Source organism: Equus przewalskii, chromosome 19 (assembly GCF_037783145.1).
Source record: "Equus przewalskii isolate Varuska chromosome 19, EquPr2, whole genome shotgun sequence".
Taxonomy (NCBI): domain Eukaryota; kingdom Metazoa; phylum Chordata; class Mammalia; order Perissodactyla; family Equidae; genus Equus; species Equus przewalskii.
Window position 1 is genome coordinate 7,343,153 of NC_091849.1, and position 26,933 is coordinate 7,370,085.

At 45.8% G+C, this 26,933-nt stretch overlaps 1 long non-coding RNA gene across 1 annotated transcript in view; it reads right to left on the reverse strand.

The window, feature by feature from the left end:
* Positions 1–9,822, reverse strand: part of LOC139077234 (uncharacterized) — a 34,574-nt gene extending 24,752 nt beyond the window's left edge. Inside the window, exons 1-2 of the long non-coding RNA XR_011529563.1 lie at positions 9,664–9,822; positions 6,564–6,677 (exon numbers count right to left, since the gene is read on the reverse strand). This is a non-coding gene — a long non-coding RNA (uncharacterized lncRNA). The remainder of the gene's footprint in view (positions 1–6,563; positions 6,678–9,663) is intronic.
* Between the last annotated feature and the right edge of the window lie 17,111 nt (positions 9,823–26,933).

Genomic DNA, 26,933 nt, shown 5'->3' on the forward strand with positions numbered 1-26,933 from the left:
CGACAGCCTCCAGAAGCTACAGAATGACCCAGGCCCGGAGGCCTGGGAAGAGCCACAGGCACCAGCTTCCAAATGCTAGCCATGCCTTTCTGGTGTGCGTGTGCATGAAAGCTCATAGCTATATTACCTTGAACAAAACTAGGGTTTAAAAGCCATGATTGTCATTTTAGAGTTTAATAATATATTATATATATATATTATATATATATAATAGACTTTAATTATTAGAAGAGTTTTAGATTTACAGAGAGTTGAAGAAGATAGTACAGAGAATTCCCGTATACCCGACACCCAGTTTCTCCCATGAGTAACATCTCACTTTAGCATGGTACATTTGTTACAATTAATGAACTACCGTCATGTGCCACAGAACGACGCTTCGGTCAATGAGGAGCCGCATATACGATGGTGGTTCCATAAGATCAGCATCCTTTAGCCTAGGTGTGAAGTAGGCTGTACTATCTAGGTTTGCGTAAGTTCGCACAACGAAATTGCCTAACAACACACTTGTCAGAATGTGTCCCCATCGTTAAGCAACACTGTTGTATGTGTATATACACTGTATAATGACTGTTATATTGATACATTATTATTAATGAAAGTTCAAACTTTATTTAGATTTCCTACGCTTTTCCCTGAATTTCCCATAGGTTTTTGGGTTTTATTTCTGGATCTCACATTACATTTAGTAATCATGTCCCCTTAGGCTCCTCTTGGCTGTGACAGTTTCACTCCCCTTGTTTTTGATGACGTTGACAGTTTTGAGGAGGACTGGTCAGGTATTTTGTAGAATATCCCTCAATTGTGTTTGTCTGATGTTAGACAGGGAATATAGATCTTGGGAGGAAGACCACAGAGGTAAAATGCCATTCTCATCACATTGTATCAAGAGTACATACTATCAACGTGATTCATCGCTGTTGATGCTGACCTTGATCACGTGGCTGAAGTCATCTTGGTCAGGTTTCTCCATTAAAAAGTGTCTTTTTCCCCTTTTCCCATACCCTGCTCTTTGGAAGGAGGTTGGTCCCAGGCACGACCAGGAAGGGAGAACCAGCCTGAGAATGCTGGCTGCCCCAGGATCCTGCCACCCCTCTGTCCCCAGCCAGCCACCAGTCTCCGCTCTTGCCTCAGGCTGGAGTGTGGCTCCCTCCAAACCCCACCTGCCCCTCTGTGCACAAAAACCACGGTCCCTGTCACCCTCACCCACCCAGTACCTTGTATCTCCTCAGTAGGCAGGGTGTGCCGGTCCTGCCGCATCCCAGGCACACGTGTATCAAGGGCCGACAGATACGAGGTTAGTGGGACTCGACCCCTACACTGGAGAGAAAGGCTCCCTAAATTATTGGCCTCTCCTTGCATCCCACCCCCGGGGAGGCCCTGGCAATTCACAGTAATGTCTCTTTTTGCCCCTTTTCCATACTCTACGCTTTGGAAGGAGGTTGGACCTTATGTGGACAGTTCTGCTCCAACTCCCTGAGGGTGAAGTATTCTTCTGCATGGAGATGTGTCTATCCTCCCCGACTTATTTATTTGTTCAATCATTTATTTATATCAGTATGGACTCATGGATATTTATTTTATACTTTGGGTTATAATCCAATAGTACTTTATTTTGTAGCCCAAATTGTTCCAGCGTTAGCCGCTGGGGTTCTTTTAGCTGTCTCCTGTGCCCCTTTGACACATCCCCATCAGTTTTTTTTTGAAGGGGGAGCACTTCCTTACTTTCTGGCATTATAAGATGCCTCGGGCTCATCTTGTATATTTCCTGCCCCAATCCTATTTCTCTAAGGAGCCCTGGTTCCATTTATTGGAGAATGGCATTAGAAATCAAGATCTGTCACGAGTTGTGCTCGCTGATACTAGGGTATCTTCTCCTTTTTCCTTTTGTTTTAGGCCCTGTCAGCTGACAGAACAAAGAAATATCTGTGGGTCTACCAACCCATGCATATCACATACCCATAAATATTCCTTTATGTAACTATCTGCATCTATGTTAAATTAAACATGATTTTTCACTGATGTCTCCAACTCTAATTTATTACCACATAGATCATTCTAGCCTCCTCCCCTTGCTTCTCTGTAAATTCTCACTCCAAAAGTGAGAGACCTGGTTCCTACCATCCACCATCCGTGTATTTCACGTTCAGTTCCAGTAGACGTGTCTAGTAGCATCAGTATTGTTAACCTGCAACACTGTGGGAAACAAGTTTATCAACTAGAGCACAGTGCTTATATACAGTTCCTTTTGCCTTTTAGTCTTACAGATTCTACTCATTTCCAGTATTATTTAGAGTAGCACCTTTTCCCCTGCTCCCTTCAGTGAGGGTGTTTCACACATGTTCAATATAGTTAGAATCTCTTGTCACAGTCTGCATTCCTTCCTGGGATCCTCTGACCTTCTCAATGATTTTTTCATTACTTTCCGTACGTTAAGGTTCAATCTGTGTGCTCAAGTGGCCACCATTACAGTATCCTGCAGAATATTTCACTACTCAGAAAGTCCCCTGGCTCCACCTGTTCATCTGTCTTCCCTCTCCCCTCCAACCACTGATCTTTTTACTGTCTCTATAGTTTTTCCTGTTACAGAATGTCATATAACTGGGATTGTACAATATGTAGTCTTTTTGGACTGGCTGCCTTCACCTACCAATATGCAGATAAGTTTCCTCCATGTTTTTTCATGTCTGGCTTGTTGTTGAATCAATTCCAGGGGAAAAAGAGTGAGCTGCACAAATCTGTCGCTTCAGTTGGTTTTCTTCCCTGACCCAAGCCTGGTCCCCTCATTTCCTACAAATCTGGATTCATAGTTCATCACAGTAAGAACTTGCTGGCCATGCCATGTCAAACTGCCTCCCTGCTCTCCCCTTACTTTCTCCTGGTTTTATTTTTAGCGCTTTTTAACACCATCTTTTGTATTTATCTTGTTTAATGTCTATCCCCATAAGGGCAGGGATCTTTGTTATTTTATTCTTTGCTGTTTTCGCAGCACCAGAAACAGTGCCTGACACATAGGAGCCCTCAGTAAATATTTGATGGATGGAGAAACCTAATGGACACCTTCCCCTCAAAATGTGCATGTAGGTATGTGTGCTTGACTCCCTGCCTTGGACGCCCCTTGGCTTTACAGGAAATCAACACATTAGGATGGCAAGACGGAGTCAGGAGGTGGGAGGAAATAGTGGTTGCTCTCAGCTCTTTCTCCTACCTACACGCTCACATGGCGCCTGATGTTTCTCGTTAGAGATTAATTTATCTGGGTGTCTTTTTCTCTGTTAGATTTTCGGTTTTCAGCCTAAAATGTTTAAGGGGACACTTTTTAAATTTTTTTTTCAATTCCTGAATGTTTATGGTAATAGGTGAACAATTTAGATATACATAAAGAAGAATATTTAATTATCTTCCCTACTGCCCTGTTCCTCTCCTCCTTAGACATGGGCCACTGGGGCCTCTGCCCTGAGCACTCTGCTTTAGAAGGCTGAGCCTTACCAGGGGAACAAGGAGTCTCCAGGACCAAGGATATGTACCCACCCAGAGTGTGTGAGTCTCCTTCTAGACGGCACTCCAGGGCGCAGGGATACTAGAATTTCCTGCTTGAATGGCCTCAAGCCCACTTTCAACGCCAGAGTGGGCCTCCTCTGGGCCTTGTCCTCCCAAAGGCAGACTGGCTCGGGGTGAGTGCACCCCTACACTCCAGGAGCATTTGTGGGGAGCAGGCAGACTGCAGTGCCAACACATGTGTGCATGAGGTCTCTTCAGGTACACAAGGGAGCTAGCGCGAAGAACAGGGGAGCAGACAAGGCCAAGCATCCATTTGTCCTCTCTGCTCGGGCCCACCAGCTCTCAATGCTAAGGGCAGGCCTGCCTCCCCAGTTCTAATCCTATCCCCCTAAGTTAACAATGTACTCAGTTTGGTATGCAACCTTCACACCTTTCTCTACAGATTCATAAACATCAGAAATATAAACACATATGGAAGGGGTTTTCTTTCTCTATCACTTTTTCATAAAAGTGATATTCCAATCTGTAATATAATATATATCATCCTCATCACCCCCTCCACATACTACGAGATCTAAATCATTCTTCTTATTAGCTTCGTGATATTATGATGAGATCATATTCAGCATTTCTTTTTCTTGTCGCCACTTCAAACAAACCTGAAATAATCTTTATACCTGTAGTCTTACATCCTGGTATTTTCATTTTGTAAGCTATATCTTGGATCTCTAGAAATAGGATTAGTGGTTCAATCATAGTCTATAAACATCACTTATTTTATAGATGTTTCCAAACGACTTTGGTAAACATTTATAGCAACTCATACCCGCATCGGCAATGCATAAGAAGCCAATTTCACCAACCCTCCCAGCTCTGGATGTTATGGATTGTTTCAAATTTTGCAAATTGAATGGCTAAAAACTGACATCTGGTTAATTTCACTTTTGTTTCCCTACCTACAGTGAGACTCAGCATCTTTTCTGACGCTCTGCCCATTTGTATTTCTTCTTCTATAAATCACCTGTTTGTATCCTTTGCTTGTTTTTCTGTTGGGATATTAGCTTTCTCAAATAAATTGTAAAAATTTATCAAGTAGTAAACTTTTGTGGTTATAAATATTATCAATCTTTTCTTCTGTCATTTATTAACTTCGTTTAAGGTATATTTTCACCCTGCAGATATTTCTAATTTTTTGGGTAGTCAAATCCATACAAATTTTTTGCTTTTAAAATGATTTCTGGGTTTCCTATCTTATTTAAAAAGGAATCTCTATCTGTCCTCCTAAGTTTTAGTCTAGTATTTTCATTGTCATGTGCATCTGCCCTCACTTTGTAATAGAGCTAATTCGGGAAACGAAGGAGCTCTCACAAAGGAGAGAGTCCCTGAATTCTGTACCCCGGTCTCTCCTTCTGCTTCTGTTTACCATTACAACTTTAACATTTTTTGTCTTCCAGCAACCTCCTCTTAAAACATAAGCAACCCTGCAGAAGTAACATCTCAAGGCCTTGTCAACAAATTAGGCTGGACTTCATTCGAGCTTTCCAAGGACAGACATCTTGGTAAAGATTAAATGCCAAAGCAGAGAGAAGGAGGAAGGAAGGGGCGATCTGAGGGTTCCATTCACTCTACTTTGATCCAAACAACAGAAATGAATTGAATGCCTCCTACAAATAAAACACTATAGTAGGACCTTTGAAGATCCAGGACTCAAGGGACAGCACAGTCCCTGTCCCCCAGGGGCTTATTGTTTTGAAAGGGGAAGTGAAGCCCACACAGAAACACTGCAGTGCAAGACAGAACCTACGAGATGTGGACCTAGGGTAGGAGTTTGCTCCCGGCTGGGTGATCAGCAAAGACTTCAAAGAGGATGAATTTGAGATGAGTTTTCAATAATGGTTAGGATTTCAACAGGTAGAAAATGAGGACTTTCAGAAGAAAATGACATAAGCAAGGACAGGAGAGTGGGAAAGGAACAGAGCATTTTTGGGTAAGCGACTTTTCCAGTCTGACAAATGAAAAGTACGTGTCGAGGAACAGCAAGAGATGAACCAGAAAGGCTGCATGAGTCCAGACCTCAGGAGGCTGAGAGCGCTGGGCTTGACTCTGCAGGCAGTGGGGACAGAGGTCAGACAGACAAGCTGGCCTACTTCACCCCTTTGCTGGAGCTGGCCCTGCCAAAAACAGGGGTGCACCAGAGGATGCCCAACTCCATTTGGTCTTCCAAATCACCTGGGATCATCTTAAAAATAATCAGAGTTATGACACTCAGAGAGTCCCATCCCAAACCTATTGAATCAAAATCCCCCAGTAATTTTGATGATATGCCAGTTGGGAAACTTATACTTCTGGCTAAATCTACCTCAAAAGAAAGTGTGAACATATTTATAGGATTCCTTAGAAATAATATCCATTCCACCATTTCCTCTAGTCTGTCTTGTCTATGAAAGTGTGGCTAGTCAGCAACAGAGATCTGCTGCTTTGGCTGTCCAGCCTCTCTTTTCTCCGGGTGACTGTCCCCAGATCCCCCCACAGATCATCCAGTCCCGCAGGCTCAGTCCATTGGCTTCGGGGGGAGTTGACTGGCTTGGAGTGGATCACAGGACCTGGGTCTAAACCAATCAGCATATCATATAGCCCTGGCCATATGATTGGTTCAGGGACAGGCTCTTGGTCCAATCAAAGACCATGAGATGCAATGAGACTTTGCCTGGGAATGCCAAGCCAAAGATCTTACCTTTTTTCTGCTGTATTGGAAACCAGGAGACCCTCACCTTGAGAGCTGTTGACAATCATCTTGCAAAGGGAGAGCCCACCGTGTATGTAGGAGGAGACCCATGAAAAGACGAGACAACGTGGCCTGAGGTAGTGTCATCTGAGGCTTGAATAAAGTCATACATGAAGCCATACCTGCAGCCATACCTGCTCTGCTCTGGACTGCTTGGTTATACCAGACAGCATATTCCCTTTTTTGCTTACGCCTGTTTAGATCAGATCTCTTGTCACTTGCAGCTGAAAGAATTATCACTGATAGGAGGTACAAAGTCCTTCTGAAAAGTAAGTACCTTCGAGTAGAAGGAAATCAAGAACCTTAGTCTTCTTCCAAGGAAGATGTCGTCAGGAGACAGAAGCAGACCACTGGCAATTTGAGTTAATTTGGAAAATTCTTTCAGAAGCTTCTAGAAATGTCAAAGAAAATGGTTTCTTTGTTAGACTAAAGAAACACTCTCCTGATGAGGTAATAATTCCATCTCCTCACTTCCTTTGTTTTTTTTTTTGGTAGGGGGGCGGTGAGGAAGATTGGTCCTGAGCTAACATCTGTTGTCAATCTTCCTCTTTTTGCTTGAGGAAGGGTTTCACTGAGCTAACATCTGTGCCAATCTTCTTCTATTTTGTACGTAGGATGCCACCACAGCATGGCTTGATAAGTGGTGTGTAGGTCCACGCCTGGGATCCAAATCCGGGAATCCCAGGCCGCCAAAGTGGAGCCCACGCACGAACTTAACCACTATGCCACTGGGCCAGCCCCTCCTTGCTTCCTTTTGACAATGTGTTATAATGGTAAATTGTAAAAATCTCTTTATATTACCTAAGCATAAAGAGTTCTGCAAAAATCAGGAAGAATTGCACTGGGCTGGGAAGTGGGAAGTCAGCTCCTTGGTGGCCTCTGTGTGTGTGTGTCTGATTGTTTAAGTGAACACCTGTCAGACACGGAGTGTGCTAATAGGATAGAGCTTTGTTTATTTTTCCCTTTGAGACTTCAAAGCAACGAGCCAAGAAGGAACTTTTTACATTTCCGTGTCACAAGTGAGGAAAAGAGGAAGGAAGAAAGAGGAAAATGACAGAGAGAGGAGGACTCGGACGTGAGAGTCTCAGGGATCACATCTTTTGTTCTAACTTCAGACAGAGACCTTCCTCTCTCAAAAAGCCTTCTCAAAAAGACTTTCAAGTTTGTGTTTTAGTTTTAGGATTAAGAAGGTTGATGCTTTATTTTTCTGGAAAACTCACCTGCCCAGACTTGGCACTTTCTGACAAATAACCTGACGCAAACTCATGTTGTGTTGCTGTCTGGACTCTTAAAGAATGTTTTGAGTGGGGCCAGCCGTGTGGCTGAGTGGTTACGTTCATGTGCTCCGCTTTGGTGGCCCAGGGTTTCACCGGTTTGGATCCTGGGCGTGGACATGACACCACTCATCAGGCCATGCTGAGGCAGCATCCCACATAGCACAACCAGAGGCACTAGAATCTACAGCTATGTCCTGGGGGGCTTTGGGGAGAAGAAGAAGGAAAAAAAATGAAGATTGGCAACAGATGTTAGCTCAGGTGCCCAATCTTTAAGGAAAAAAAAAATACTTTGTTGCTTTTTTTTTTTTTTTTTGAGGAAGATTAGCCCTGAGCTAACATCTGCTGCCAATCCTCCTCTTTGTGCTGAGGAAGCCTGGCCCTGAGCTCACATCTGTGCCCATCTTCCTCTACTTTGTGTGTGGGACACCTACCACAGCATGGCGTGCCAAGTTGTGCCATGTCTGCACCCAGGATCCAAACCAGCGAACCCTAGGCTGCCGAGAAGCAGAACGTGCGAACTTAACTGCTGTGCCACCGGGCTGGCCCCCAAAAAAGAATACTTTGAAAAAATCCCTTAAGGTAGTATCTGTACTGTAAGAGAATTACCAGTGACTGTTTATTCTTATTATTCCCAGGCTAATATTCAATAGCGAATTTCCCTTAATGCTCTTTGTAGCACGTGTTGTGCCTTCCTGACATCCTGGAGGACTTCCATGAGGGCCAGCCAGTGTCGCCAGGACTCAGTCCTTGACACCCTAACCGACCTTCAGGACTGAGAATCATGTTTTCAGCCTGCTGAACATTTCAAAAGCCTCTAGCTCTTCCGAGGGAGCAGAGGAAAAAGGAATTGACACCAGGACCAGAATCCAAGAGATTCTGTCAACTGCAAATCCAGTCATCTGTTCCCTGGTTCGCTCACTCAGCGAATGTTTACTGAGTGCCTCCTGGTTGCCAGCCACAGTCTAGGCACTGGAAACAGCACAGGGAACAGGCTAGTGAAGTTTCTGCCTCCAGGGAACTTCTAAATTCTAGAGGAGACTGATAGAAACAAGTGAAAAATGCATCGTTAATATAATAGGAATACGATAGAATTTTAGGCAATGATAAATACTACTGAGAAAATGAAAGCAGAGTGGGAGAGCAGGATGATGTGGTGGGTGAGCGGAATAATCAGACGAGAAGGAAGGAGCAGGCCTCGGTGGGTCCAGGGAGCAGCATCCCAGAGGAGGAAGGGCCCGAGCTGCACAGGACCAGGGTTGGAGGCTGGAGGAACTGTGAGGAAGGAGGTGAGAGCAGACAGTTGGCAGAGACAATCTGAATGAGTATACAGAGCATCATAGGCGTGGAAAGAAGTGTGGATTCCATTCTAAACGTGACCGAAAGTCGTTAGGGATTTTAAGCAGGAAGTAAAGTGATTTGAGTTTGTCAGTGCTCTCTGGGGGATGCGTGAGGAATGGGCAGTAGGAAGTGAGAGCCGAAACAAGGAAACCAGTGAGGAGCCTGTTGGGTTAGCATGGCTGGCAGGTGATGTAGCCTGGACTAGGGTGCTGGCCGTGTGGTCCTTGTTCCCGGCCATAGCTCCAGCCCTCAGGAAAAGCCTGGCCAGCCATAACAGGCATTTAGTAAGTAGTGGTTGAGCGAATGAATAAAATCCTGGCCTCAGGGAGCTTACAACTTCCCAGGTGAGGCGAATATGTAAATATGTCAGCTATGACACAAAATGATTGTGCTAAGAACAGACATTTGCTGGAGAAGTCGGGGGCAGGAGTGTCTTGGGGCAGCACACCCTCCCCGGGGTGAACAGTAGAGGTGGGGTGTGAGAGGGGAGAGAGGGAGCATCTGGTAGGAGGGAGCATCAGGGGCACCCTGGCTGGCACGTTTGCATCCGAGAGCTGACTTGTTTCCCCTTGACTAAAGGATTGGGCCCTCTGCACCGAGGGGCCTAGTTCATGTTCCCTGGCTCCCTGCAGGCAGACTCATAAATTCCTTTCCCTTCCCCTCGCTGCTGGCTGTGCTTGAGGAGGGGCTGGGCCGGTCCCCTCCACACCCTCGGCCTATCCGTCCGGAAGTACTGAGTCAACAGCCATTCCCAGAACCCACCTTACTTTCTTCCCACACCTGCAGCGCGGACTGTTCCAGGAATGAGGCGGGGCAGGGAGAGAGCAAGGTGAGTGTCGGGGGGCGAGTCACACGTTGGGATCTCCAGATGGGCGCTCTCAGACTGGCCGAGATGCAAGTCTCCCAAGAAATCGCTCACACAGAGCGCCCAGTCCCCAGGCCAGAGGTTCTGATTGCGAATGTCTGAGGTGGAGCCGAGAATTTGCATTTCTCACAGGCTCAGCCTCCCGGGCCCTCTGCTCTATATGAAGCCAGGCTGAGGTTGGCAGGGAGAGACAATAAATATAGCCACGACTTACTGACTGCCAGACTCTGGGCTGAGGGCATTATGTACATAATCTCTTTTAATCCTCACCCAGCCCTGTGAGCTGGCACCATTATTACGCCTATTTAACAGATGAGTTTAGAAAGAGTGGAGAACTTGCCCAAGGTCTCAGAGCTTACAAATGAGATTTGCACTCAACTGTCTGCCTCCAATACCCGAACTATTAAGAGGAATCTCCTGGGAATAAATGTTGATAGGCTGACTAGGACACGTTAGGAGTTGACATCTAGAGAAAAGGTCAAGAAATGAAAAATACACCCACATGTCCAAATGTTTCCCAGTAAAGTGAAGGGTGTAGGTGCAGGTGTAAGTGGACCCAGCAGAATCTCAGGAACGCCTCAACATCCAGACCAATCAAGATGAAAAATAGTTGTGATGAAAGAAAAAAGAAAGTGTGACACACATTGCCCTCTCTACTTTGTATTTATCTAAAATGTCTACATTTAAAATTAAAATTCCCCCAGATTAAAATTTTCCTCTTTTGTCTCTGATATTCTCTCACCCCACAGAACCCAGGGGCTCCCAGTGGTGTTCTCAAAATATATAGTAAATAATTTGTCTAAACCCTTTGTCCTTTTTTTTTAATTCATGAAGCATAATAGACAAGGATGTGTTATGAGTTAACTCAAATTACTACACAACTGCACAAGCTAAGCAGGACAGAGTTGAAGCTCGACTGGAGAGTCATGGAATGATCTGGTATGAACGGCCTCTCCGTGTTGGACAGGAGAAAATGGTGAGCTGAACTCTCCGTGCTGGATACCCCGCACACTGAAAATGAAATTCTCTATGGAATGAAATGAAATGAAAATGAAAATACTTTAAGTATTTATAACCAGTGCCACTCAAGTAAAAGCAACAATTTGGCTTAAATCTTTCACCAAAGGAAACTCAAGGTGGGAGAAGATACTGACCCAAACTCCTCTCTTTTCCAGGAAGAAAGCCCCTTGAATTTTACACAGTGTTCGGCGTTAGCTTGCTTTCTCATCCCTAGTGTTGATGTCCTCATTTTTGTGGATTGGAAATCAGACCCAAAAGACCATCGAATGTAGTGAAATAATACAGTGTCTGGATTAATGACTCCAAAATGAGACCCAAGAGGGACCTTCTATTTTCCCCCAGGCTGCACTAACTCTTAGCTCAGGAATCCTCCAGACACCTGTCAACATAATCCTGTGTGCTTCTGCTGACACACCTCGCACAGGAGCTCCGAGGGTCATTCCACCCCCAGCTCCCAGGGGGAGGGACAGCCCGGAAACTGATCGGCTGGAATTCGTGTTCCAGCTCAGTCCTTGTGCGAGAAAAGGGGTCCTTGGCTACAATAGCGAGTCTTTCTGTGTGTTTGTCTTAGTTTTACTTTTTAACGTGTTTCCTAAATCTGGTGCGCTCCCTGCTCAGGGGTTCAGGGACATTATATTCAGGGATTTCTACTTTTCTTATAAAATCTGAATAACAATGTTCTAATCTGCCCTCACTCTCCCAGAGCCTGCAGACTCGTTCAGTCCCCAGGACTCCCAGCTGCACAGACACTGCATTTTCACAAGTGGTGTTTTTTCTCAGCTCTTCCTCTAAGTGGCAGAAAAAACACTAAAACTCAGATTTCCTGCTTCTAGAGCAGGGCCTCTCTCCACGCATTCAGTATCCGTCTACGTTCACTCTGGAATTATTTGACTAGACTCCACACTGTGGACAACCGGTTTCCACAATCCCAACTCCTGACATTTGCGCCCATTGTTACCTAAAGTTTTACCTTTGGGGGGAAAACATCCCAACTTCCCAACAAAGAGCCCTAGGTTGATAAACTCTTTAAGGCTCCTTTGTATATAGTATTTTGTGTCTATCCTAAACATTAAAAGAGTTTATATCTTCAAGTTTCCACGGGAAGTTGGAGGTGGAAAAGAGTTCTGAGGGGCGAACACAGCCCTGTGAACACATAATCAAGTCGTGTATGTGATTTTCGTCTCTAGTAGCCACATTAAAAGTAAAAAGAAACAGGTGAAATTCATTTTAGTAATAAATTTTGTTTAGCCCAATGTAACCAAAATATTATCATTTGAACATCTAGTCAATATTTAAAATAACTAATGAGATATTTTCCATTCTTCTTTCATGCTCAATCCTCAAAATCCAACAAGTTTGTGACCATGACAGTCCATCTCAATTTGGATTCGGCTCATTTCAGTGCTCAAGAACCACATGTGCCAGTGCCTGCAGTGTCTAACCCATCACAGAACAGCTGGAAGAATCTTTGAGGACCCCTGCTCCTCGGCAGGCAATAACATCTTCTTCCTCGACGGCAGACCACTGGCTCTCCAACTCTCCCACTACCTTATCTAATAGGCACTGGATGCCATGAAAGAATGAATAAATGAATGAATTTATTTCTAATTTACTATCATGCCCCTTAAATCATCCCATCTAAGACTGTCATTTAAACATTAAGGCCTGCCAACAGCAACATGCAATTTTATTGAAATCTGAAAATAAACTTTTTTTTTAAGGCATCTTTAGAAGGTATAGGGGTTTAATTTGGCAGAAATTTCCGTATAACCTTGGTAATGCAGGAGCTCACCAAAAGCCGGTACGGTGCTGTAAACCTGTCACACGTTGACTTCAGAAAGTAAATGTGTCACTAAGCGCCCACAGCCAAAGCCAAGCTGCCCTGTAACGTTCTGGACAGAGGCCCGAACTCCAGAAGGTACTCAAGCAGCCCATCCCTTTCAGCGGGCTGGGAGGGAGCCGTGAAGGCGCTGTCACTCCCACCCTTAGATCCAGGCACTTGGGCTTCCTCTTCACCGTGCAGCCACGGGTGGCCCTGGACAGGGGTGGCCTCCACCCAGCACGGATGTCTCCTCCAGCCGGGCCTCCCACCCACCTCTGAGGCCCCAAGTGCACGCTGTGCTCCTGGAGAAGCCGGTGGCTCCCCGAGGATGCACGGCCTCCCTTCCCTCCAGCTTTGCCGCAGCTCCGCTCCCAGCCTCCAGGACCATTTTCTCAGCACGAGGCCTTGCTGTTGAAACCATCAACTCCAAGCCCCCGTGGCGTTTCTCTGTGAGCAGTGCTGTCTTGGGGACGGCTGCCAGGATTCCTTTCTTGCTTGCTTGCTTGCTTTTTCTTTCTTTCTTCTTCTTCTTTTTTTTTTTTTTTAACATAATGACGTCCTGACCCTCTCCTAACGGCCGAGCTGGATAATTGCCCCGCTGCACCCGTTTTCTGCCTCGGTTCTGACTCACACTCATCACGCTGTACTTTGAACTCAGCCTTGGTTATCTGCTGCCTTAATCACTGAAAACAATCCAGCCCCCCGCCCATCGGGACAGCTACCATCACCTCTCTAAAATTAGCCATCGGGGCTGCCAGGCTTTCATCCTCCCACCCAGCCCAACTGTCCAAGCACAACCTAGGGGGAGCGCAGAGGTCCAGTTCACTCGCTCACTCACTCTTTCATTCTAAACGGCCCCCATGGGCTTCTAATGCAGAAAAGCTTCCAGAGAAGTTCACAGCACTTGAGGATGAGGCGAGATAAATGCCAAGCTGGGAGACATTCCCTCTGACCTCTGCTGTCCAGCTTTGGGAGCAGGGAGGCTGGGAGATTTTGAGGTCATCCACTCATTCACGCAGTGCTTATGTGTCAGACAATAAACAAGAGAAATCAGTAAGGAGGTTAGATAGCAATGAGTGCCGAGGAGAGAATAAATCAGAGAAGGAAGATATGAATGTATTATCTAAGAGTAAATTCTCACAGTAAGAGTTAGAAAGATATCTTTCTCACAATAGGAACTATGAAATACAGTTCGAACAAACAGAACTTGCCTGCAAAAAGGCTGCCTATCTTGGCAGGTGCTTACAGGCAGAGAGATGTGGCTCAGATAGAATTCTCTAAACTGGGCTTCAATTTCCTCATCTGTGAAATGGGGGGAGCTCAAAATTAATAGTTCAGATCTTCTAAGAAGCAGGTACTGAGAGAGGATGGGCATGCAAGCGCAGTTTGTAGGGAAAACATTTGGGAGAGAAAAAAGAAGCATGAACCAGAGTAGTAGGCCTGACCTTCCGCAGGAGAGAAAGGAGGGAGGAAGCCTGACACTGCCGCGTACTTCCCGCCAAGCCAGGGGAGCCCTGAAGCCACAGTTGCTGGCCCGTATCTGGGGAACAGGCCTCCCAGAGCTCTGTGGTGGATCTCAGGCTCTGCACAGCCAGGGCAGGCCAATGACACCTCCTGCTGTGGGAGATGTGACAGGAACATTTTCTTGGGCCCCATGTCCACCCCTTCTGCCCTGTGTTGGTTTGGTACACCTGCTGCAACAAATACCACAGACTGGGGGGCTGAAACAACAGAAATGTATTGTCTCCCAGTTCTGGAGGCTGAAAGTCAGAGATGCAGGTGTCGCCAGGGCTGGGCTCCTGAGGCCTCTCTCCTCTCTCCTGGGTTTGTAGATGGCCGTCTTCTCCCTGTGTCCTCACTGCTCATCCCTCTGTGTGTGTCTGAGTCCTAATCGCCTCTTCTTTTAAGGACACCGGTCACATCGGATTAGGGCCCATCCTCATGACCTCATCTTAACTACCTCTGTAAAGACCCTATCTCCAAATATAGTCACAGTCTGAGGCACTCAGGGTTTGGACTTCAACATATGACTTTTAGGGGAACATAATTCAATCCAAAACCTGCCACGTATCTGCCTCTCCCCACAGTTTCAGGTAGCAGTCCCTTCATGGCCCCATATGTCTCTCTTCCTCAAGAGAAACTCAGAAGAAACTTAGCAGGGCCAAGTGCAGCCCCCAAAGCAGCAGCTGATCTCAGGGCCAAATTCAGTTTCATCCTCTCCCTCCTCCAACATCCAGTCTGATTTCCCCTCGCTTTTCTCTCTGGTCTTGGCAGATCCTGGTGGCTTACCTGGTGATGGGACCCAGACCTCATTCCTGAAGGGTCCTGACTCCCTTCTCAGTTCGGATTCTCAGTTCACAGTAGCTACGGGGCAGGAAGTACCAAGATGCACCCAAGGGGATCTCTGAGTTTTACAAAAAATCCTCCTGCCTATTGTGTAAAAGGAGCCCTTCATCCTCCTGCCAGGATGGTGGCTCTTATTTTCACCTGCTGGTCCCTGGATATAAGTTCAAGGGGCCCTGGTGGCAGCCATAACTTACACAGTCATGCGTCACTTAACAATGAGGGCAACGTTCTGAGAAATGCATCATTAGGTGATTTTGTTGTCGTATGAACATCATAGAGGGCACTTACACAAACCCAGATGGTACTGCCGACTACACACCTGGGCTACATGGTGGTAATCATGCAGGACCACCGTGGTATATGCGGCCCGTCCTTGACTGAACCATCGTTATGTGGCGCAGAACTGTAGTTCAATGGTTCCCTTGCCATCACCAGGACCTACAGCCCTGGAGACAGCCGACAATTCCAGGGACAGGAAGCACAAAGTCTCCAGTGTGTCACTGGAGGGATGGCAAGGCAGCTCCTGCTTCCATCCCGTGGTTCCTGGATCCACGGCTCAGGGTCCCAGGTTTTGCCCACCGGGGCCCTGAGCCTCACATGTGCTGAGCATTCCAACAACTCCGGAGCTCGGTGACTTGAACGACGAAACCTGCCCTCGGCCACTCAGCTGGGTCTGCTCTCTGCTGTGGGGAATCCTTGACTGGGAGCAGCCTGGGAAGCATGGCCTCAACAAGGTCACTGTGGTGGATTTCAGAGTGCCACAGTGGGGACGTCCGGCAGGCACCCGTCTTGCCATCAGAGATCTGTAATCACGGCTGCCCCGCAAAACCTCTGCAGCTGCGCCCTCATTCCCATTCCTGCAGGGGTAAGGGCTTTGGAGAGCATGCTCTGGGGTCAAATGCCTCACTGACTGCACCTGGCGTTTCTGTTCCCTCCTGTACGGTAAGGTATTGTGCTACGTCATACTTTCTGTCATCAGCTTCCTCCTCTGTGGCACCTACTTCATCAGGCTGGTCCAAGGATTATAGGATCTGATGCGTGACTTTCAAAAAGTCTGTTTAAATGCTGGTGGAACTCTCACGACGATTCTAAAATTCATATGGAAGAATAAATTTTCAACAGTTGCTAAGATGTTGTTGAAAAAGATTAGTATGTGATGGGATCTTGGCCTGCTGTGTATGAAAACTTACTATAGTGTGGTACCATCAAAACAATATGGCTCGCCGCACCGTCCCGCATCCACAGCAGGTCTCCCAGGTGAACAGCCTCTGGCGTGTCGGAGAGGGAAGTGCGCAAGCCGGATGCGTCACCTCTGGTTAAAGACTGGCTCTGAGGGCTGGGTCAGCCGGGCTGGGGCGAGAAGCAGTGCTGCAGTAAAATATGTTTATATATGACTCTAGCAGAGTGAGAAGAAATGGATTAATGGAACAAAAAGACAACCCAGAAATAAGCCTATATATATATGTATATGTAAGAATTTAATATAGAATAAGGTTCCATTTCAATTGACTGAAGAAAGGTTAAATGACTCAATAAATAGAGATAACCGAAGGGGAGATCAGAACCCTACTGCATTCCGCGTATCGCTAAGAGAAATTGAAGTGTGCTAGGTAATAGGGCCAGGAGTAGGGTGAGACAAGAGAGGTGCCTTGAGCGCAGACTTCAAGGAGGCATTCCTCTTCCAGGTCAAGCAGGTGCCTGGGCGTGCCTGAGACGCCTCACCTGCCTCATCCCAGCCCTGAAGGAAAGAGACCTGTCAAAGGCTTTCACCACAACACTGCTGGTAATAGGGGGTGCTTGGGGACCACCTAACGTCCATCACTAGGAAAATGGGTGAGAACATTATGGTAAATTCGTACCATGGAGGCCATTAAAAGGGATGAAGCAAACATGGAAATATGGCCATCATATCTTAAGTGAAAAGGTGAATTGTAGAGCCATGTCTAGCATGATTTATGCTGTGCACATGTGTGCATGCTTATAGAAGTTCTTGGAAATACCCACCAGACAGTTACTCGTGCCTACTTTTAGGGAGCGGGCTGGGATGAGGTGAGAGACTGATTTTTTCTTCATCCCATAACTTTGTCAGTGGTGGGATTTTGAGTCATTTGTTCTTTTTTGCTTTTCATTATGTGGAATTTTTCAGGGGGGAAGAAAGGCAAATCCCCCTCAGAGAAACTGCAGTTCAGCAGCCTGGGGGATGTCTTGGGTCGTAAGACAGCTCCAGGGCAAGGCTGGTGGGTGAGGGTGCGATGGTTCTGCGTGATAGAATGGGAAGACTTTGGAGTCCTAGAGCGTGGGCAGGGGGCCCAGAAGTGAAGAGCAGCAGAGGGAGAGAGGGGACCAGCATAAGGAAGGAGGCCCCAGCTCCTGAAGAGGAGACAGTCCTCCCGTCCGCGACGGCTGAGGAACTTGAGAGAAACTGACACTTCCTTTTAGGTTCTCTCGTGTGCTGTACAGTGATGCCTCTCCCACCCCACAGTCAGCCCCAGATCATCTGTTCAACTCTACCACGTACAAGACGAAAAGGACTCTGGGGTTGATGCTACACAGAAAGAAGAGAACAGACGCGGGGTGAAATGTGAGATTAAGAACTGAGCAGATTTTTTTTCAACAGAGCAAAAGTAACCAGGACCGTTATCAAAAAAACACAGTAACAAGTGTTGGCGAGGATGTGGAGAGATCGCAACCCTCATTCGTTGCTGGTGGGAAGGTAAAAGGGTGCAGATGCTTTAGAAATCAGTCTGGCTGCTCCTCAAAAGATTAAACCATCTGATTCAACAATTCCATTCCTAGGTGGAGTGGAAATTAATAAAACCCAAAATAAATGAAAACATATGTCCACACAAAAACTTGTACACAAATGCTCATAGCAGCTTTATTCACAATAGCCAAAATGTGGAAACAACCCAAATGTCCATCTACTGAAGAATGGATAAATAAAATGTGCTACATCCACGTGATGGACTATTTGGGGGAAAAAAAAAGAAGTAAAAAAGAAAAAGAAAAGAAATTGATACATACGACAACATGGATGAACCTTGAAAACCTTGTTAAATGAAAGAAATTAGTGACAAAAGACCACACGTTACATGACTCTGTTTATATGAAATGTCCAGAGCAGATGAATCTAAGGAGACAGAAAGTAATTGGTGGCTGCCGGAGGCAGGGGGAGACAGAACGGGCGTGCCTGCTGAGGGCTGTGGGGTTTCTTTTTAGGGTGATGAAAATGCTCTAAAGTTGACTGTGGTGATAGTTGCACAACTGTGTGAAGACACTAAAAACCATTGAATTGTACACTTGAAATGACTGAATTCTGTGGTATATGAATTACAAAAGTAACCAGAAGAGATGTCAGCCCCTCCCTGTCCCCAATATCCTAAGTGAGGGGTGGAGCAGTGCACCCAGGGGCACACAGCACTGCCCACAGAGAGAGGAGCCAAACTAAAGTAACTGCGAGGTAAACATCAAAGTACAACCTGTGGAGATGGAGAGCTTGAGCCACCAGGCAGCTGACACCAAGGACACATGGAAATGGGAAACGTTCAGCCCAGGGACTGACGTGCAGGAAGGACTCAATAACTGATAACTCTTGTTAAATGTCTTATTATTATCTTATTCTATGTCATCCTTACTCATACTCTTTCCATCTTTCTAGCTCACTTTGACTGTAACACATTCCTCTAGAGGCCCACTATGGAAATTGCCCCCCCCTTTTTTTTTGGTGAGGAAAATTGGCCCTGAGCTAACATCTGTGCCCATCTTCCTCTATTTTGTACATAGGATGCTGCCACAGCATGGCTTGATGAGTGGTGTGTAGGTCTTCACCCAGGATCCAAACCTGCTAACCCTGGGCCACTGAAGTGGAATATAAGAACTTAACAACTATGCCACTAGGCCAGTCCCAGAAAATTTTTGAATAGGCTTTTAGCTGTACTTATGATATGAAAAAATTTGTATTTTGTTAAAGGAGTTTTGAAAGCATCAGGAAATGCCTCATTGGATGTGGTGGGGGATGGGCAAGGCATGTTCTCTTTCCCCAGCAGAATCACAATGGCCCTAAAGCAGGGCTTGCCATTTGGGCTGGATGACTCTCTGTTATGGGGGCTGTCCTGTGCATTGTAGGATGCACACCTGGTCTCTACCTGCTGGATGCTAGCAGCACCCCCACCAAGTCGTGGCATCAAAAATGTCTCCAGACATTGCCAAATGTCCCCTGAGGGGAAAAATCACACAAACACACACACACACACACACACACTTATCCATAACCAAGCCCTAAAGGAAGAGATGTGTGATAGTGAACTTTGAACTGTCTTTAACCCCAGAAAGAAGTGGAAGGTCCTCCGGTAGGTCCTGGGCTTACAGAGGCCCCGTCTATGTTTGTCTGTCCTGTTACACAACTCTCTACTCCCTGGTCTAGACCCATTCCTAATCTCCCCCTCTGTACCACCCCTTATATCTGCCCCTCTCCTAAACACCCCTAAACAAGCCTACGACCTCCAGCTTTGATGCTCAGACCTTTTGTCATCCATCCCCATCGTTAGACCCCTGAGACCCCCACAAAGTTTCCGGTTTGTGTGCGCTTGGGGAGTGGAGGAGAGATTAATGGACAGGAGCCTGCCAGGGGGCGTATTCGGACAGAGCCAAGGAAGGGGAGAGAGGAGGGAACCGCCATTTATCGAGCAGCTAGCTCATGTGTCAGGCTCCTGCATCAGTGTCTTATGCATTATTTCATTGATTTTTCACAATAACCTTGGGTATAGATTTTGCCTTTTTAACAAATGAGAAATTGAGATACAGGGAGGTTGTGGTAGAGCACTTGAAAATGCGGCTGCCAAAAATTCCTCTCCTCCCCGATGTCCTCCCTCCAGAGATGGGGTCAATTTCTCCCGCTTTGAATCTGGGCTGGCCTGGGACATGCTCTGAGCAAACACTGCAGCAGAAGCCGCCCTCGGGGGCTTCCGAGCCCAAGTATCAAGTGACCTGCAGTTTCTGCTCCTCCTTCATGGAACCCTGAGGCCACCAGGCTGTGAGGAAGCCCAGGCTAGCTACATAACTAGGCCACACGTAGGAAAACCAAGCCCACAGTCAACAGCTCCCTCCCAGCCACTAACTGAATGCAGTAACACAAGTGGGCGCAGGCAAGACCATCAGGAAAGTCAGTCCACCCACAGAAGCATGAGAAATGGTACATTTTTGTTTGTTTTAAACCTCTAAGTTTGGGGGTAGTTTGTTATGCAGCAATGGATAACTGATACAGGAATTAACTGATACAAGGAATTACCTTGCTCAAGATTATGCAGCCATAAGCACAGAGGAACCAGAATTTAAACATAAGCTTGTTTATATGAAAGCCTCTGCACTCCCATGAAGCTACATGAATTTGTCCTCCAAAATGTGGGACCACCTACTGGGCTGAGGTGAAATGGTGTGTGAGGGTCAACTGAACAGAAAAGATATCAAAAAAACCCACAGTTGACAATGGCTATACCTTCTAGTAAAAAAAAGCAAGAAAAGGATAAGTAGAGACAAGGTGTGACTATGGAAAAGTTATACTCATTAGCTCCATTTACGAAACTGTTTACATTTATGCTTAATCAATATACAGCATATATTGTTTAAATATAATTATGGTGTGGCAGTAAATTCTAACTATGTGCATGTCTATTGCCTAGTTAGCAACTCTCACCCTTTAAAAGGAAGAGGAAAAGTTGGGTAATAGATTAATCATATGTATGTGCGCCTCATGTTTTTAGCACCTGACGGCACAATCAGAATGCTAATTTCCTGTCTTCCCTAATCACTGTCCCCACAGCAAGGGGCAGCCAGGCTCTCTAATTATCAACCTGTTGGGACCTCTCCACAGCAGACCTCCAAGGAACGTTCAGGCATCCTCCATTCAAGACAATATGGAAGCCTCGGCCTGATTCAGTCCCTGAGGTAGAGTTTGAATAGAGAGCAAATGAAGAGAGAGATCAGGCCATTCCCCCACCCTCAGGTCTCCTCACTTACTACGTGATCAAACTTTCGTGGATAAAATCATTTAATCCCATTAGTGGTGTGACAATAAATGGTAAATGCTCAATAACTGGCTCTCTTGGAGGAAAAAAACCCTGATGTGTAGCATTTGCCAGTTTCTGTGGTGCAAATACTCCCACCATGGCCAATTTCAAGCTACTGAAATGACATTCACCAGCATGCAAAGTTCATTAAAACTTAACAATCAGGGGGCCAGCCTGCTGGCTTAGTGGTTAAGTTTGTGTGCTCTGCTTAAGCAGCCCAGGGTTTGCAGGTTCAGATCCCAGGCACAGACCTACACACCACTCCTCAAGCCATGCTGTGGCAGTGTCCCACATACAAACAATAGAGGAAGGTTGGCACAGGTGTTAGCTCAAGGCCAATCTTCCTCACCAAAAAAGAAAAGAAAAGAAAAGAAAACTTTAACAATAGGCTCTTACCTATACGACCAGCCCCAGCTCACTCACTGACACCCTATCTACCATGTGCACAATAATATATCCATTAGGATTATGTTCAGCTGCAAGTACAGAAAACCCTAAGAGACAGTGGCTTAAACAAGAAGTTTATTTCTTCTCCCTTGTGTAAATGAAGTCCAGAGATAAACAGTCCAGGGCTACCATGGCAGGCCCATACGACGATCAAGAGCTGAGCTCCTCTGGCTGTGGGTTCTGCCATTCCTGGGAGACGGCCCTCATCTTTATGGTTGGAGACGGCTGCCTTCCTATCCAAGTCTGAGTGAGCAAAATGGAAGAAGTTGCAGAACTATATGCCTTCTCTTTCTTAAGGGGGTTTCCCAGAAATTTCACCAAAGATTTTGTGATGTCTCGGAGTCCAAAACATAGTCCCAAGGTTATATGTAGCTGCAGGGAATTCTGGGAAATGTAGTTTTTTAGCTCTGTGCCCAGGTGAAAGCCAGCGTTCTGCTCTGTGAAGGCAGGAGAATGTTGCAGTAGGAAACGGGCTCTCTCGGCCACCGCAGCGACCATAAGCACAGCTGCCGGTACTGCTGTGGCCAGGCCTGCAGCAAGCTCTTGATGCGTCTTATTCCACTTTTTGGCCACAGTTCTCAAAGTGCAGTGGTACCTGAGAAAATCTCAAGTGAATACAGATGAGCGTCTTTTACAATTTTTGAGAGTTATATATTTATTTTAATGTACAAAAAAAGAAAGAAAGAGTACATCAAATCTGTCATTTCACAGATGTCTTTGCTTAGGCCTAAGGTAAGGTAGATAATGCCAATTTAAGTTTTAAAAGTTATTAAATTCCAGAAAAACATGAAGTAAATAACAGTATAAGTGATAGAAGGATGTGGGAAAACTTATTAAGGTGATGCCTGGATCCTGAGGTGTGGGAAACGCGGAGGCCGCTGTCACAGCCTCACTGTCCAGAGGAGGAAGCAGCAACAGGGAGCAGACGCAGCTCGCCCGGGCTCTCACTCAGTGACATCGGTCGGCTTGGTGACTGGTTCTTGAACAGTGATTAACGTCCCCAACGTTAAGTTTGGGAATAGTCGTGATGCAGGTTCCAGTACTTTGGTAAAATCCTTTTCTATACACATATAAGTTTTAATTATAATCCTTCTCATATAAATATAAACATAACGTTTAATTTATATAAATACAATTAAAGGCCCAATTTACTAGCTAATCCTTTTTGGAGGGCTCTGCGGGGCGTCTCTGGAGAACCCAGTGTCTCTACAGACAATACCTAACAGAAGCCGCCAGTTCACAGAGGCCTCCTGGTGTCCTTCAGGGCTGGGTTCCACAACAAACAATGGTTATAGTTAGTAAGCATTTCTTAAAAACTAGAACAAATTCTCGGAAGTGGAGGATAAACCAGGGGAACTTGGTACATTAGTAACACGGCCAATATAACGTAACATGGGTCCAAGGGGGAAAACGTAAGTTATTGTAGAGTAAATAAGGTGTTCTCATGTAACTTCATCTGGAAGTAGAGACTGACAAACAGACTAGGAAAATTTGTGCCAAATATATGCAAATTTATGGCCAAATATATGCAAACTCGTCTTTAAAGCCAAGACCTCTGGAAACAAATACACATACATGTATGTGCATATTTTCTTTTTTAACTAGACTGTAATTCTGTCATATGTCCCAGTCTTTCCATACGTGGCCTTGCCAGCACATTCTTCATAGAGAGCTAAAGGCAATTCTAACATCTACAAGAGCAGCATCTGAAGTCAGTGACAGGATTTGAGTGACCAAAAGACCACGCACTGCTGGAGGTCGCAGAAACTGTGCCCAGCCCGTGGCAGTGAGGCGTCTGCATTCAGAGACAGTAACAGAGCAAGGCCACGGAATCAGCGCTGTCTGAGGAGCTTCTCTGGAAGGAGATAGATGCCTTCTCTCGGTCCAGTCTTGTTTGTGTACCATTCTGCTTGGAGGAGAGAGAGGGATGAGATAAGGAGTCAAGGTCCCGTGGCCTCTAAGAGTTGGCTGAAGCCTCAGATCAATCTGTTTTTCACTGGTGGGTGAATGAACCTAGGACTGACGTACTAACAGGGTGTGGGGAGGCTAGAGGGTTGGTGACATAGGAGGGGGCCAGTTTAAGGGTGGGACGGAGGTAGAAGGGAATATTTCTGTTTCTAGTTAACACTTTGTGTCTACTATATCATTATAGAAAAAAAAAAAAGCAAACTTAAAACAGCCTAAACTAATTATGAGTGGGGAATATGTAAAATGATATGATGCTGCTTGGTCTCTGGTTAGTGCCCTGCTGTATTCCTACATGTGATACGTTATAAATAAAGCCCAAACCAAACCATAGAACTTGAAGAAAAAATGGGGAGGAGAAAAGCTGTTGTTCATCTCTAAACCCACCCTTGTGCACATGCAAAACAGATGAGCTAAGAAAGACTCAACTCAAAATCCTCTCTTCATAATGTAAATCTAAGAATGGTTTCCAGATGGAATCTAAGATACACAGCTTATCATTATATTAAGGAGCAGGCCCACTTTTGACCACATCCAAATGAACCACTGATCCACAAGTCTATGCATGGACAAGTTTGGCTTTTTCAGTTTGCCTGGAACGTTCCTGGACGTGCCACTGTGGTTCCTGGGCTCTCCCTGGGCTGGTCGCTGAAATTACGTTGACCAACTTGGAACCAAGCAATGTTTCAGGCTCAGGACAATCCCTAACCTTTTCCTGCCTCATGGTAGCATCACTCTTGTCCACCTTCTGCATTTTATTTTCCCCAGGCTTGCCAAGTGGGACAGGAAATTACATCAAAACGTCATGATAGCAACTCTAAAATGTTAGGTTTCCTCCTTTACTTTTCAACCCTGAAACTGCAGAAAACTATAAGTTGTGGTCACCTAGGCTAGTAAGTAGAGCTGGAAATTTAAGAGAGGTTGAGCATTGGAGAGTACGTAAAGATTTTGCTGCAAGTGACAGAAAGTCCAAAATGACAGTGGCTCAAACAACATAGGAGTTTATTGATCTCTCCTGTGAAACCACACTGGAGATACAGTCTACGGCACACAGAGAGGCTCATAAAGCTGCTGGGGATTCAGGATCCTTCCATCTTGCTGCTCCAACATTCTCAGCACATGGCTTCCAAAGCCTGTCCAGGATAGCTGCTTGAGTTCTAGACATCACATCCACACTCCAGCCAACGAGTGTGGTAGATTGTTTTTGATAACAGTCCGCAATGAATCACACCTCCCATATCCACACACCATTGCAATATCAAGGACCCTGACTCTCCTTCCATCAAGACATGCGGTCTGTTTCTCCAAACTTGAATTCAGGGTGACCAATACAATTTGGCAGAAGTGACATTGTATGAATTCCAGAGCCTGGGCCTTAAGGCGTTTTGAAGCTTCTTTTCTCACTCTCTTGAAACCCTGAGGCCACCATGTTGTGAAAAAGCCCACCTAGCCAGTGGGAGAATGAGACACCTTATGGAGAAGAACTGAGGAGCCCCAGCTGCCAGATATGACAATGAGGCCATCTTAGATTATATGGCCCTCACTGGGACATCAGGGAAGAACAACAAAAAAAACTTCCCTGATTGCCAGCCCATAGAATCACAAAAAGTAATAAATCAGAGTGGTTTTAGCCACTTGTTTTCTAAGTGGATTGGTACACAGCAGTAGATAACTGAATGAACAGTACGCAGGAGACACGAAGGAGAGACAAAAAGTGCGTGCAGTGCCACCTTGCCACCTTTGATGGAACCTTCATGAGCTTCCGGGCAACACTGCTGTTTACGTCTCTGTGGTCACAATCAGCTGCAAGGGAGGCTGGGAAGTATGGTCTTTATTTGGGCAGCCTGGTGCCCAGCTCTCAACAGGGGCATGGGTCCCTGAGGAAGAACTGACATCTGGGTCAACAACTAGCACTGAGAGGGAGGGAAGGCTAGGAAACAACCAACGCGCAGCGCTTTCCCAGGAATATCTCAGATGTTTAAAGTTAGAAAGATAGCTTTAGCATTCTTCTTCCTTCTAAACTTAAATTCTCCCCAGCTCAGAATAAGAGAAGGTAAATGAAAACAGCTTCCATAAATATGCTACACCTCTGAGACAAAGAGGAACTCACATTCTCCAGCCCAAGGGAGGGAGGAAAACGTAACTGACTGTGAAGGTTAAGGTCACAGACACTGGGACCAGCTATCCTCAGTCTGTGGTGGAAAGCGAACAGGCACTTACATTACTCATAAGGAAACATTTCTTGTACTCTAGGCTGTTAGACTCCGGAATGGGTCAACAAGTGATATTATTAGAATTTTTCTCCTGCTTTTTAAAATACAGATGAATTCTCAACTGTCTTTGAAACTCTGAATTTCATTCCACCAGATGCATGAGAGAATGAACTGAAGAATTCTAGAATTCTCTTCAAGTCCTTTACTTCCAGGAAATAGAAAAATCTGTTTGCTGTGTGTTTGAGCAGCTCTACCACCTGCCCAGCACAATGATGGGCCCTCCAGAGGAAGAGAAAAAAAGGATATGCCTCTGCACTCAGTGAGCTTACCATGCACGTAGAGAAGCAGTTTCTATGGCCTCTCAGTACACAATTGCGAAGGAGCTTCCCAGGCGTGATCATAGGTGAAGTTTTCTCATTTTACAAGAAATGTCTTCCCTCTGAACAGTCCCTCCAATAACCTGCAAGATCCCCTAACTTACAGGGCACCCCCTAACTTTGGGGGCATGAAGACTTTCCACGGGGTACAACTTGGATGGTCTCAGGAGAATCAACTTCCAGATCCTCATTCTCCACATATGCTCCTTCCTAAGGTGGTTGGACTGAGAAGCTGCTGGAGTTCACAGTAACCTTTCTCCCACTTGATAAAAGAAAGGCAAGTGCTTCTGCTCTCTCACATCTTACCATGGCTTATTATGCTGAGACCGGAGAACTCCAGGGCAGCCAACGAACGAGAAGCCTCCTCTGAAGAATAATAAAGGCCCCACTAACTTGCAGGGCGTTCAGGATTTCCCTGGCTTATACACTTGCTTGTTTGTTTGATAACAGAAACCTATTATTCAAATTAGTTATCTGGCCCGTGTTGGCATAGTCTGAATTCAGTTATATGGTTCAGTGGGGAAATGGGAATAAAATTAGCTTTTCTTCAACAAACTCACCTCTTCCACTTCCTCACCTCTGTCAAAGCAAGAAAGAGAGAAAGACAGAGAAAGGGAGACTGGAGAAAGAGAAAATCATCATCCTTGAGGGTTAGTCCTGTGAGAGCAAATCAAGGAGAACACCTGTAAGAACTATTTGATGCTAAAAAAGACTTTTTTCCTCATATTTATAAATGTAAGAAATTCTTGGGGGCCGGCCCCCATGGCCAAGTGGTTAAAGTTCCACTCGGTCTGCTTTGGTGGCCTAGGGTTCCTGAGTTCGGAACCTGGGCGTGGACCTCCTCCACTCATCAGCCATGCTGTGGAGGCATCCCACAGGCAAAGTAGAGGAGGATTGGCACAGACATTAGCG